We start from the raw sequence: 15,043 nt of genomic DNA on the forward strand, positions 1-15,043 counted from the left end.
CTAGGGATCTCCAAAACCCATCTTCTGCCAATCTGACTCTTTGAAATCCTATTGCATCAGCTTTATAATCCCCTCATCCATCTCCCTATCCTAGATTCCTTTTATAGTGCTCTGCTTCTTCATCCTCCCCCCAATCTTGAAAGTCTTAAGCTTATTTACTCTTGTGCCTTTGATTTTCCCCTTTATCATTCTCCTGTAGTGAGAGTTTGAGCTAATTTAGCCTCTTCTCTTAAGCCACTCTTCGTCCTCCCATCTCGGATTCTTATATTTTTCAAGAAGCCGTCGAGCCTCATTTTCTCTCCCTACCGCCTTCTTGAGGGGGCATCTCTATGTCTAGTCTCTCCTCTTCTTATTCGAGACTAGGGCAACCTTGTTGCTAAAACATCTTCCTCGTGTCTTCTTCATTTGAACTTCTTTGAAATAGTGTTGTCTCAACACTATGTCAAAGAGGGGCAAAATGTAGACACCTAAATTTGATTACACCGCTTTGGTAATCCTATTTAGTTATCTCTAAAGGTATCATTAATTAAATTCTTATTTAATTAATCCTTTGCCATCCCCTAGCTGATTAATTTAATTAATCATCTATAGTCCTAATTGATAAATTAAATAACCTATCATTTATCAACTAATCTTATTCTTCTATCTAATTCCAAAATCCTCATTTATTAAATAAATCTATTTGATAAATAAATCTCTCAAATCTAATAACCCCTAAACTATCCTAAACTCCCTTTTTTAGCCTAATCCACCCCATCCACCCATACTAACCAAGCTTAGCCACTAACTCACCCACCCTCATTGAATGTCATCCACTTGCATATCTCTAACAAGCCTAATCTAATCCTAAATCACTCCTAATCCCCCCCTAACCTTGTCACATTCCCTAAGTAAGCTTAAGACTTTCCTAAGCCAAGAAAAGTCAACAATCTCAACTCCCACCAAAATATCCCAACCACTAAGCCTTAAATGCTCTTACAAAGGCCATAAAGACTCTTACAAGCCCATTCATTGCTCTTACAAACCATTATGAAGGGTCTTTATGAAGATATTATCCCTTGAGCCTCCTTTATTGACTCATCCATCCCCTTGCCTCCATCCACTCACCCTGTGACATGTGTCACTCCCTAGTTGGTGCTAAACAAGCACAATCCATGTGCTCCCCTTTGAGTGCATCCTAGCCCTCCTTAAGCTTTCATCTCTCCTTGCATCTTAACCCTCCATCCCTCAAGCCCTTAGCCTATAAATTGAATCCCCTCCCAAGCCATTTCATTACAACCTTTAAGCCAAAGTTATAATGCTATTTTGAGAACCAAAAGCCATCAACCATACCCTTATAATGCCAAATTGAGAGCTCACAAAGCTACCAATTTTCCATTTACTCATCCCCACCATTGAAGCATAGAGAAAGTTTGAGCATACATACCAATCCTTTACTTAAACTCATCTCTAAATCAAGTGACCATCCTCATTGGGAGAGCCATTCTATGGCTCATATTCTTATTTGAGGGTTTCACTTTGTCTCTCATATATGTTATGATTTTTATGCTAGTTAATGCTTTGTTCTCTTAATAGATTAGTATTTCTTACTAACATATTTCTCATATACACAATCAAGTCAAAGAGGAAAAAATTTTAAAAACAAGAAGAAGAAGTAGTGGAAGAAAAAATCACAATCTGAGACACAACAATCCTTTTCACAACAAGGTGGTTCTTCTTCCAATAAGAAGGGAAGTAATGAAAAGAAGGACAAAATTTTTTGTGCATATTACAAGAAATCAAATCATGATGATCGTCAATTCAAGACTAAGAGAATTGATGAGTTGGAAAACCTACTCAAGAAGAACAAAATTCAAGTGTTAGGTACTTCCAAGGATTCAATTCCACACACTTCAAAAGGAAAGGGGCAAGCAATTACGAAAAATACAAGTTCTTCATTAGAATGGATTCTTGACTCAAGTGCCTCCTATCATATGGGTTCTTCAAAGGGAGACTTTTCTTCATTGAATCAATCGCAAGTAAAGCACAGCCTTATGGGAGATGATACAAAAATGGAAGTAGAAGGAAAAAGACATGTGAAAATGGAAAATGGGGAATTCAAAGTTGTTCTCTATGTTCTAAACCTTAGCTCTAATCTCCTCTCAATTTACCAAATCACTCACCTTGGAGATGGCAATAAACTTGAGTTCCTTCCAGATTCGATAATGGTGCAAAGTCTTAAAGATGATTCATTAGTTGCAATGGGGAAATTCAATCATGATAAGAGGCTTTATTCCTTCTTCCACTGTATACCTAAGTCTCCTTCACATGCCTTGTTAACTCAATCTAATTCACAAATCAAATTATGGCATGAGTGGTATGGTCATCTTGCCTTCTGCTATCTTCAGCAACTTTGATCAAAAAACATGGTCAAAGGTCTACCTCCAATCAACTTTTCTAAGGGTGAATGTTCATCATGTTTAGTGGATATGCATCTCAATAAGTATGATAAAGGGAAGTCTTCAAGAGCACGAGTTATTCTTCAGTTGGTTCACATGGTACTAGTAGGTCCTTTTGTAGTGACATCAGTCAACCAAGGTTGCTATATACTCACTTTCACTGATGACTTTTCATGCTACACATGGGTCTACTTCCTTCATCACAAGAATGAAGTGGTTGACAACCTTTAAGCCTTTAAGATTCATGTTGAATAGAAATCAAGGAAAGCCATCAAGGTTCTACAGATAGATAATGAAAGCAGATATGTGGACAAAAGACTTAAAGAATTTTGCAAACTTGAGGGAATTGATCTTTAGAATCCACCAGCATTTAGTCCACACAAGATAGATGTTGCAAAATTAAGGATACAAACTCTTAAGTTCATTGAAAGTTGCATGATACAAGCCAAGTCTCTTGATCCAACACTTGAAGTCAAAGCTATTAGCAGTACCAATCACATACTTAACAGGTCTCCTTATAATGCCCTAGATGGGAAGACTCTTTTTGAGGCATAGTGTGGTAGAAAACCATTTTTAAAACACTTCAAAGTCTTCAATTATCCAACATTGGAACCACCATCAGCCAGGCCTTGTACTTTCATCGGATATGAAGAAGATGTTAAGGCATATAGACTTATCGATCCTGAGACACATGAGATCTTTGTGGAGAAGGATGTACACTTTGAGGAAAGTTTGCCCAGCTTATCCTCTCATCCTCTCTACACTTCATACATTATGGAAACTGATAATGACACAAGCAATAGTGTTTCAATAGATTTAGATATGTGGGGTTCTATTGATAGATGCAGTGAGAAGTCACAATATCAACATAGTCCACATGCATACATTGCCATAGTGATAGGTCTGACACAGCAGGGTACACCTTGTCTTCTAGCTCCAACAATAGGGGATGACTTCGTAGAAAATATTTTAGGTTTTATTGTGGAGTCATACATAGCAGATTTGGCAGACATCATTGATGATATACATCTTCTCTTTGATGAGGCAAAACCTTCTACAGTTGTTGTGAAGGCTCACTCTAACCCTCATGTCCATTCTCTACATGATTGATCTTCATAGATTGATGTGATTGTGAATCCCTATGTATAGTAATAGCAGGAGGTCTCTTTATTAGTTGAGGAGACAGATGGTTCCTTGGGATAGGTTCTATGGACATTTTTGCCAAATTTGCACTCATTCTTTTTAGCACTATTGGAAGGGGTGACCATCAGCATCGACACAAGGACAGTTGAGCAATTTTTAGGGCCACCATACATCATTGGCATTCTTTCTACACACAGGGGAAGCATCTCACTTATACCTTTGCCATTGTTTCTTACAAAGTTGAGGAACATTATACAACACTCATGGACCAACTTCTTCCTTGGAGTAGCTATCACTAATCAACACTCTTCATTGGGGAGGGAACTATCTTGTCTCTCTTATTCTTCTCTCTTATGGGGGGGGACTTTTTCCTCTTATGGGGTTTTGTCCTTCTCATATTTCTCTTTTGTATATACTTGATGTATGTCATAATGGGGGGGGTCTTGATTACTCCATCCATCCATGCATCATGTCTTTTCATCTCTCTTTTTGGGGGAGGGTTTTTCCCATGAGGTTTTCCCTCTTTCTCCACTTTATGAGAGATTTCATTTCATTATGTACATGGGTACCTAACATGGCCTAGTAGCCAAGACCCATCTTGCATTTCATCCTAGTTTTTGTAAGCTTAAGGGCATTCTCCTAAGTTGCACTTAAGCGATGTTGGTGTAAATACATATTTATTATTTATACTTTACTTAAGTTTACTTAGGTAAATGCATTATTTTATTATATTGCATTATTTTATTATTTATTTAGTGAGACACTTAGGAGTTTGCATACTTTTATGAGTTGTCATGTTGACAACACAGAAGTAAGAAACTCTAATTTAGCATATGGTGTCTACAACACTAGAGTTTGCATCATTAACTGAGTTGTCACGTAGACAACACAATTATTCATACTCCTATTTTAGCACATGGTTTCTACAAGATAAATTTGTGTGCTACACCTTTGTAGGCTTATCCTCATCATTGCACTTACTCCTATGCTTAATGGAGGATAACCCATATCTAGTGGACATGTGCCTGGTTGTATGACTTATCATGTTGTTGATTCCTATGCATTCTAGAAGCATTCCAGAGGCCTTTATATAAAGGCATTCCTAGTGTACTTTTATACATTAAATCAAATATATATTGATATTCTGATCATACTCTTTCTGGTCTATTGTTGTGCTTGTGCTTGAGTTCTTTGATCTTGGGTGAATTTTTTCCTAAGGCAAATTCTTACAAATAAAATCACAATCAAGTACAAATTTCCATTGCCAAAGATGGATGATATTATGGATTGTTTGAGTGGAGCTGTGTATTTCACATAGATTTGAAGAGTGGATACCACCATATTTGCATCAGAGAAGGTGATGAGTGGAAGACTACTTTCAAGACAATGGAAGAATTGTACAAGTGGTTAGTCATGCCTTTTGGGCTAGCCAATGCACCAACCATTTTCATGCAGTTCATGAATGAAGTGCTAAAGGATTTTCTAGGTAAGTTTGTTATTATTTACCTAGATGATATTTTGATCTTTAATAAGACATTGGAGGAGAATTTTTGCATATTTAAAATTGTTGGAATACTTTAGAATAACTAAGAGGGGGATGAATCAGTTATCCAAGGTCTAGATGTATAATTAAAACTTTTCACAACTTAGTGAACCCATATCCATAAAAAAATTTCATCATGCATGCATCCATTAGATTATGCAATCACTTAAACTGATAGGTTACTATCAAATCAATTTATAGAAATGTAAACATGAAAGATAATAGATTCAATAACACATTTGACACAATGATTTAATGTGGAAGCTCAATTTGGGAAAAACCACCAGTAACATGCTACCCATTCTTACTCTTCTAAAGTGATGCCTTGTGAAAGGCCAACCCTATTAAAGGTTACAATACACACTATTAAATGTGACCCAATTAAAGGATTTTGATCACCCTATTAGGAGTGAGCCTTTTTAGAGGACTCCAGATCATTCACTTGGAATGTCACCCGGTTAAAGGATTTACAAATGACTAATACAATGATTAGAGAGTAATAGTAAGGCTTGATCTAATAACAACTTACAACTCACTTGCAAATTATAGATCTCTATTTCAATCCTCCATTTTGCTTGGCTTTCACACTCTTCAACTTTGATAGCTTGTTCACCCTTCAAGCATCCATACCCTTAATCCTTCTTGTTTTGTTTTTCAATGCAAGCTCTTCTCTTAGGTCATTATATGAAACAAATACCCTAGACTCCATGTCTTCTTTAGGTTCTCGCACATCAACTCTTGCTTCTAACCAACCATCTCTATAAATAGAGAATTAAGATATTTTTTCATTCATCCTCCATCATCCATTTTAGGGTTAGGATAGATTAGATAGGATTCAATGAATCTACCACTCATTTCATTTCATTCCCTTCTAGAAACTTCTCCTTTTCTTCTTTGAATTCACCTCAAAATGGTTCATCATGAATTCTGTGCCACCAACTCATCAATATTATATTTTACATGGTTCACATAATCCAAGAAAACAAATTTGTCAGCTTAGATTCATCAAATTCTCGATCTTTCTCATAATGCTGACACTTGACATTAACTAGCTTCTGATGCTCAACATCCACTATCAAAAGACTCAGCATGAACTAAAGTTTATTGGTGCTCAGCATCAACTAAACTTTACTTGGCTTATACTATTTCACTAGACTTACACTGAAATTGACATTTCTCAGCTCCAACGGATTTTCTATCTTAGCTTGCACTAACTTTTCTCAACATCTATTGTCTACTTGTTCAAGCTTGGCAGAAAAACTTTGTTTAACTTGTTCTTCTAAACTTACTCAATGTAACTAACCTTTGCAACCTTAAGTAGATTATCAATGCATTATATTATCACTATCTTAATTGATCCTTGTACTCTTTTTCATATCATAACTCAACCTTTCCTCTAGGTACTATTGTTACCTCATTTGATCAAATCCTCTTCATCAATCAAACAAATCATAGTACTTAAATCATATAAGAAATTGTCTTACAAGCACATAGTAGGTTTGACACCAGTGACAAAACAATGATTGAAACACATTTATCATACTCGTATCAATCTATTTTCAACAATTTCCCTCTTTGGAATTCATGGCAAACCAAACTGACCAATCTTAATCAGTATGACCAATCAGAATACCAAAAAGAAAATAATTATTTGTATTAAAATCTCTCCCTCTATCAACAATTTTCATCTTCTAAATAGGTTACAAAAATTTTGTTCTAATCAACAGATAATCAACTCATCCTTATGACTCCCTCTTGAACACTTCACATAACTTCCTCAACATTATCTCCCTCTTACTAGGAAGATTGGGATTTTTCTTTCATCTCCCTCAGCTTTCATGAAACTTAGTACACTTTTCTTGTCAACAATTTCTCTGTCTTTGACAACAATGCCAAAGATGTGTCATCTACATATGTAAATATGAATATTTTGAGTTTCTCCCTCTGTGACCTTGCTTGTGACTAATTTTTAGTTCCATCTCTTTGATTACTTTAGGCAGCTCCTAAAGTAAGATCCACTACATCAATGTGTAGCATACGTCAAGCAACTTGTTTAATGCAAGTCACTCCTCATGCTTCTTAGATAGCCTTTGATAGGGGTATCACCCCTAGTTTACCTCTTAGATACTCATGAGCATCAGTTAGGTAATGCTTTTGTGAAGATATTAGCAATTTTTTCTTTGGTGTTGACATATTCCATCTTCACCTCTTTATCTTGAACTAATTCTCTCAAGTAATAATACTTGATTACAATGTGCTTAGTTATTGTATGCATCATAGGATTCTCTGATATATTTATAGCACTTGTATTATCACAATAAAGTATCACAGGTTTAGTCATTTCTTCCTTCATACCTTTAAGTAGTTGTTTGATCTATACAATGTTTGTACAATTTATTGTAGCAACAACATATTTGACTTTAGTAGTAGATTGAGAAATGTAGTTTTTTTTCTTGCTAGTCCATGTAACCAGCCTTTTGCCTAAGAAAAGTGCTTCTCCACTCGTGCTCTTTTTGTCATTAATATTTGTAGCCCAATTAGCATTAGTATAGGCTCTCAATTCAAATTTTTCATTTTTCTTGTAGTATAGACCATACTCTTTTGTTTCTTTTAGATATCTCATTATTCTCTTAACTGCCATAAAGTGATTCTCCCTAGGATTAGCAAAGAATCTTGCAACTATCCCTACAGATAATGCAATAGCAGGTCTTCTATGTACTGCATATTACAATTTACAAATCATAGACTTGTATAATCTTTGATTCACCTCAGTTGAATCATCATTCTTTGAAAATTTATGCTCTATCACGATAGGTGTACTTACTGGCTTGGAATCTTCCAATCCAAAAAAAATCAATATCTCCTTAACATACTTTGACTAAGTGATGTATATACCATATTTCATCTAATGTACTTGCAAACCCACAAAGAACTTGATCTCTCCAAACATAGACATCTCAAATTCTTGCTTCATTTCATTTGCAAAAGCCTTACATAAAGTATCTTGATGTCTAAATATGATATCATCAACAAACATTTCAGATAACAAAATACCTTTGTCTTTCTTTGTCTTCAAGTACAAATTGTTGTTATCATCAATCCTTTGAAATTCAATCTTTACAAGCTAATTATGAATTCTCCCATACCATGTTCTTGGTGCTTGCTTCAAACCATAAAAATCTTTATGTAGTCTATTTACCATGTTTTTGTTGTTAGCATCAACAAATCCTTTTGGATGTTCTATATAAACCTCTTCCTCTAATATACCATTTAGAAATGCACACCTAACATCCATTTGATAAACTTTGAAACCTTTGTATACAAAGTAAGCAAGAAAAGTTCTTACTCCTTCCAGTCTTGCAATAGGAGTAAATGTCTCTCCATAGTCTATCCCTTCTTCTTGTGCATATTTTTTACAAACTAATCTTGTCATGTTCCATGTGACTTCACCATTTTCATCTAACTTTTTTTTGTATACCTACTTGGTACCAATCACATTTTTATCTTCTGGTCTAGGAACTAGAATACATGTCTTATTTTTCTCAATTTGTTCAATCTCTTCTTCCATGGCTTTAGTCCAGTCCACATCTTCTAAGGCATCTTTCATTGACTTGGGTTCTTGCATGATCAAAAAACATGTATCATTTCTCAAATTGTTCCTTTTCATTGGTCTAACATCTTTATCACCAATGATTTGTGCAGTAGGAAGATGTCTCTAGACATACATAGACAATCTTGTTTCAGCTCTATTTTCTTCATTTGGTCTCTCAACTTTTGAATCTCTGTGTACATATCTATCAAGTAGTTAAAAAACTCTTTCATGTACACTAATATTAGAATTAGAATGTGCCTCAACTTCATTTTATAACTGAACATCTGAATGTAGCTCAATTTCTGAATACAACTTAGCATTCATAGTATGTGACTTGACAATCATTGAAACTTGTTATTTGTTTGCAACATGATTTAAAACTTCTTCTTTAGCGGGCATACCTACATAAAATCATAGAAATGATTTGTATCAATATGGTTCCTTCATAGGTTCAGCCTCATATACTTATGTACATTCATCAAATTTCACATTTTCACTTTCCACAACTTTGTTAGTGTTAGTATTTAAACACTTATAAGGTTTATTTCTTGTGGAATAACCAAGAAATATACCTTCTTCACTTATTACATCTAGTTTTTCATTCCTAAAATCTTTGAGAATATAACACTTGCTTCCAAATACCTTAAAATATTTTGCATTGGGTGAGTATCCATACCATAGTTCAAAAGGTGTTGAATGAGTACCTTTCTTGACTTGTATATGGTTCAAGGTATAGATAATTGTACTTACAGCTTCTCTTTAGTATTTTAAAGCAACATTTTTTCCCATCATGAGTGTCCTAGCATAGTCCATTATAGATATATTCCTCCTTTCAGCAATTTCATTTTGTAGAGGGGTTCTAGGAGCAAGTTTTTGTCTTTTGATTCCTCTATCATTACAAAACATCTCAAACTCATTTGATGTAAATTCTCCTCTATCCAATCTCAAACATTTTATACTTTTACCTATTTCTTTCCAACTCTTGCTAAGTACCACTTAAATATTTGGAAAGCATCAAATTTCTATTTCAGAAACATAATTGTCATCATTCTAGAATAATCATCAATAAGTAGCATAATGTACTTATCTCCTTTGTATCTTTGCAATTAAATTGGTCCACACAAGTCAGTATGAACAATCTCTAATATTCCTTTAGAGGCATGTGTTTTAATTTTAAAACTTGACTTTGTCATTTTGCCTAACTAGAATTGTTTGCAAATTATATTGTCAAGCTTTTTCAACTTAGGTAAACCTCTAACTCTTCTCATGTTACTAATACTAACCAAGTTATCAAAATTAACATGACACAACCTCTTGTGCCATAGGTACACATCGTCAAATTCTACAACTAAACAAGTAGCATCCTCTATATCAAGGTATAATAGATTACCTCTAGTTTGATCACCTTTTCCAATTAGTTTTCCATCAATATCATATATCTTAGCAAAAAAAATCTCAAACTCAACCTTACAGCACAAATTATTCAGTTGTAACACACTCAAAAAAGTTATAGTTAAGTCATTTAGCATAGTAGGCATTGTCACATAAAATATTTTTTGTAAGCTTGATAGAACCTTTTTCTTTTATCAGACATGGTGCATCCTTACCAAACCTTACACTATTTTCATCATAATAATTCAAGGTATTGAACTTACTTCTATCTCTGGTCATGTGATGTGAACACCCACTGTCAATGATCCATCTATCATTCTTGTTCATAGAAGACACTAGTGAATTTGCCTCATCTTCATCAGATTCATCCTTCATTGCAACATACACCACTTCATCATCATGATCCTTAGATCCATCTTTTGTTACTTCTTGCCTTTGTCTTTGTATTCTTTGTTGTCTTTATCTCTTCTACTTTTTTACTTGTCACCACCTCTATAATTCTTCTTCTCTGGACAACTTGCAGCAATATGACCAACGTCATTGCAATTGAAATGCATGATTGGTAGCTTACCTTTAAACTTTCCTTTACCTCTATGAAATCTCCTTTCTAGTAGTGCTTCAAGTTTATCTACATCTTCCTCATCTATATCACTATCACTAGACACATATTTTAACTTTTTCTTCTTCTCATTGGGTTCCTTCAATGACAACTTAGCTTTGAAAGTAGATTTGATATTTTTTAGGTTTTTAATTATTAAAATTAGATAGCTCAAAAGTAGTCAGTCTACATACTAGACCTTCAAGAGTTAGATCATTCCCTAGTATATATCTTAATTCTTATATTGTAGAAACTCTTAAAGCATAGATGGGAAATAGTGTTCTCAAAACTTTGCTTAGAATAGTATCATCACCTATTTTACCAGTAGCTCCTCTTATTGCATTAACAACATCTTTTATCCTAGAACAATATTGAGCAATATTCTCACCTTCTTTCATTCTCATATCATCCAACTTACCTCTAGGACTTTCATCTTTGGCTCTTTGAACATTTTTGTCACCTCCATAGATGGTGTGTAGAGCATCCCAAATTTTCTTTGCACTATCACAACCCTTGATATCATCAAACTTGGCATAGCTTAGGGCAGAGGCAATCTCCAACATTGCATGGTTGTGTTCTTTCTTCTTTTTTAGATCTTTAGCAATTAGGGCTCCAGTAGGATCACTATACTCAAAAATAATGGTAGATTATCCATGATCTCCATGACCTCCTAGGTGTATCTTCATTAGATTTTTACATGTAGGAAAGTTATCTCTATTAAGCTTGGGTATTTCTCTTTTTGGCATCTTGATCTTTGTGCTTCTAGTACCTTCAAACTAGTTCTCTTAAGAAGATGGCTCTGATCCCAATTGTTGGAATTCTTTAGAATAACTAAGAGGTGGGTAAAATAGTTATCCAAGGTCTAGATGTATAATTAAAACTTTTTACAACTTAGTGAGCCCATATCCATAAAACATTTTCATCATGCATGCATCCATTAGATTATGTGTTCACTTAAACTTGTAGGTTACTATCAAATTAATTTTTAGAAATGTAAACATGAAACATAACACATTCAATAACACATTTGACACAATGATTTAACATGGTAACCCAATTTGAGAAAATCCACCAGTAACATGCTACCCATTCTCACTCTTCTGAAGTGATGCCTTGTGAAAGGCCAACCCTATTAAAGGTTACAATACACATTGTTAAATGTAATCTAGTTAAAACATTTCAATCATCCTGTTAAAAGTGAGTTTTGTTAGAGGACTTTAGATCATTCACTTGGAATGTCACCCAGTTAAAGAATTTACAAATGACTGTTAAGTCAACCTTATTCCAAAAGATTTACCCTAGACTAGTACAATGATTAGAGAGTGATAGTAAGGCTTGATCTGATAACAACTTACAATTCACTTTCAAATTATAGATCTTTGTTTTGGTCCTCCATTAAGCTTGGCTTTCACACTCTTCATCTTTGATAGCTTATTCACCCTTCAAGCATCCATACCCTTAAGCCTTCTTTCTTTGTTTACCAATACAATGTCTTCTCTTAGGTCACTGAATGAAGCATATACCCTAGACTCCTTGTCTTCCTTAGGTTCTCGCACATCAACTCTTGCTTCTAACCAACCATCTCTATAAATAGGGAATTAAAATATTTTTTCATTCATCCTTCATCATCCATTTTAGGGTTAGGTTAGATTAGATAGGATTCAATGAATCTACCCCTCATTTCATTCCATTCCCTTCTAGAAACTTTTCCTTCAATCTTCTTTAAAGTCACCTAAAAATAGTTCATCTTGAATTCTGTGCCACTAGCTCATCAATATTATCTTTCATACAGATCACACAATTGAAGAAAATAAACTTGTTAGCTTAGATTCATCAAATTTTTAATCTTTCTCATAATGATGACACTTAGCATTAATTAGCTTCTAGTGCTCAACATATACTATGTTGCTTGGCATCTACTATCAAAACACTCAATATGAACTAAAGTTTACTGGTGCTTGGCATCAACTAGACTTTACTCAGCTTACATTGAAATTGACTTTGCTCAGCTCCAACTGATTTTCTGCTTGGCTTGCACTAACTTTGCTCAACACCTACTGTCCACTCAATCAAGCTTGGTAGACAAACTTTGTTTAACTTGTTCTTCTAGACTTACTTAGTGTAGCCAACCTTTGTAACCTTAAGTAGATTATCAATGCACTATAATATCACTATCTTAATTGATCCTTGTACTCTTTATCATAACATAACTCAACCTTTCCTCTAGGTGCTATTATTATCTCATTTGATCAAATCCTCTTCATTAATCAAACAAATGATAGTACTTAAATCATATAAGAAAATATCTTTCTAGCAAGTAATAGGTTTGACATCAGTGACAAAATAATAATTGAAATACATTTATCATACTTGTATCAATTTGTTTTCAACATAAAGGTGTTTGATAAGTTGAGGCAAAAGAAGTTGTTGATAAACCTAAAGAAGTGAAGTTTAGTGAAGAAGGAGCTGGTGTACCTAGTTGATAAACCTAACGAAGTGAAGTTTTGTGAAGGAGTTGGTGTACCTAGGATTTTTAGTCTTAGCTAAATGTCTAAAAATGGACTGGAGAAAGTGAAGTCTATCCTTGAATGACCTACTCCAAAGAGTGCTATGGAGATAAGATCTTTTTATGAACTGGCTAGTTTTTATAGAAAGTTCATAAGAAGTTTTTGCAGTATTTGTGGACCCTTGTTTAAAATAATTAGGAAAGATAGGAAAGAATTTAAGTGGACTGTAGGAGAAGATAAGAGTTTTAATTTGTTGAAACAGAAAGCTACAAAGTAGCCTATTTTAGCGTTTCTAGATTTTAACAAGGTGTTTTAAGTAGATTGTGATGCTAGAGGTACTGCAATATGAATTTTTTTAAGCCAAGAAAGTAGACCTATTACTTATTTCAATGAGAAATTGAATGATGCACAAAGATAATATTATGTTTATGATCAATAATATTATGCTATAGTCTAGGCATTGAAGAAGTGGAGACACTATCTTCTTCCTATGAAGTTTGTTTTGTATACTGGTCATCAAGCTTTGTAATATTTGAATAGTCAAGGAAAATTAAACCAAAGGCATTTGAAGTGGGTTGAGTTTTTGTAGAGTTATACATTTTTTTTGAAACATAAGAGTGAAAAGTCTAATAGAGTTGTAGATGCTCTTAGTAGAAGACATATTTTGCTAACATGAGATGTAGATTGAGGTGGTTTGGTTTAAGGAACTCAATAATTTGTATCCAAAGTATCCTATTTTTTGTAAAGCTTGGAAGGCTTCTATAGAATATGTTACACTTAATAGGATGAAGTGGTTGAATTTCATAATCCAAGATGGTGTGATGTTCAAAGGAAGTCAATTGTGCATTTCTAGAATTTCAATGAGAGAGAATCTCATCAAGGAGAAGCATAGTGGAAGATTGGTTGGACACTTTGGGAGAGATAAGACCTCTAATTTGGTTGTTGAGAACTATTATTGGCCATAGTTGTAGAAAGATGTGAAGATTTTTGTATAGAGTTTCAGAGTATGTCAAATGGTGAAATGAGTGTAGCAGAATATGGGTTTGTATCAACCATTACCTATACCAAAGAAGCCATGGGAGGATGTTAGCATGGATTTTTTTCTTAGATTACTAAGGACTCAATAAGAGCATGATTCTAATTTTGTGGTGGTTGATAGGTTTTCAAGGATGGCACATTTCAATCCCTACAAGAAGACTAGTGATGTTGTTCATATGGAAAAGTTATTTTTTACAGAAGTGGTGTGACTACATGGTCTACCAAAGAGTATAGTTTCAAATTGAGATACCAAGTTAGTTGGGTATTTCTAGCATACATTGTGGAAAAAATTGAAGATGGATTTGAATTTTAGTTCATCACATCATCCACAGACTGATGGATAGACAGAAGTTGTGAATCACAGTTTGGAAATCTTTTTGAGATATTTGGTTGGTGACAAACCAAAAGGATGGGATCTAATTTTACCATAGGAAAAATTTTCTAAAAATAATTCTATCAATAGGAGTACTAGTATATCACCATTCTAGATTGTATATGGGAGTGGTCCTATAAATTCTTCTAAATTGAGGTAGTTGGATAAAGAAGAGATAAGTAGTGCTGAAGCAGAAGAATTTGTTGAACATTTAAAGAATATCCATGACGAGGTCAAGAAGCACATTATTAAGATGATAAAATAAGACAAGGCTAATGCATATGTGAGAAGGAGGTATAAGGGATTCTAGATTGGATATGAAGTCATGATTTATTTGAGAAAGGAGATTTTTCCAATGGGCACATACAATAAGCTAAAAATGAAGAAGTTCAGATCGTGCAAGATAGTGAAAAGGCATG

Source organism: Cupressus sempervirens, chromosome 9 (genome assembly GCF_028749045.1).
Source record: "Cupressus sempervirens isolate cs-2001-9-10 chromosome 9, ASM2874904v1, whole genome shotgun sequence".
In the NCBI taxonomy this organism is placed as follows: domain Eukaryota; kingdom Viridiplantae; phylum Streptophyta; class Pinopsida; order Cupressales; family Cupressaceae; genus Cupressus; species Cupressus sempervirens.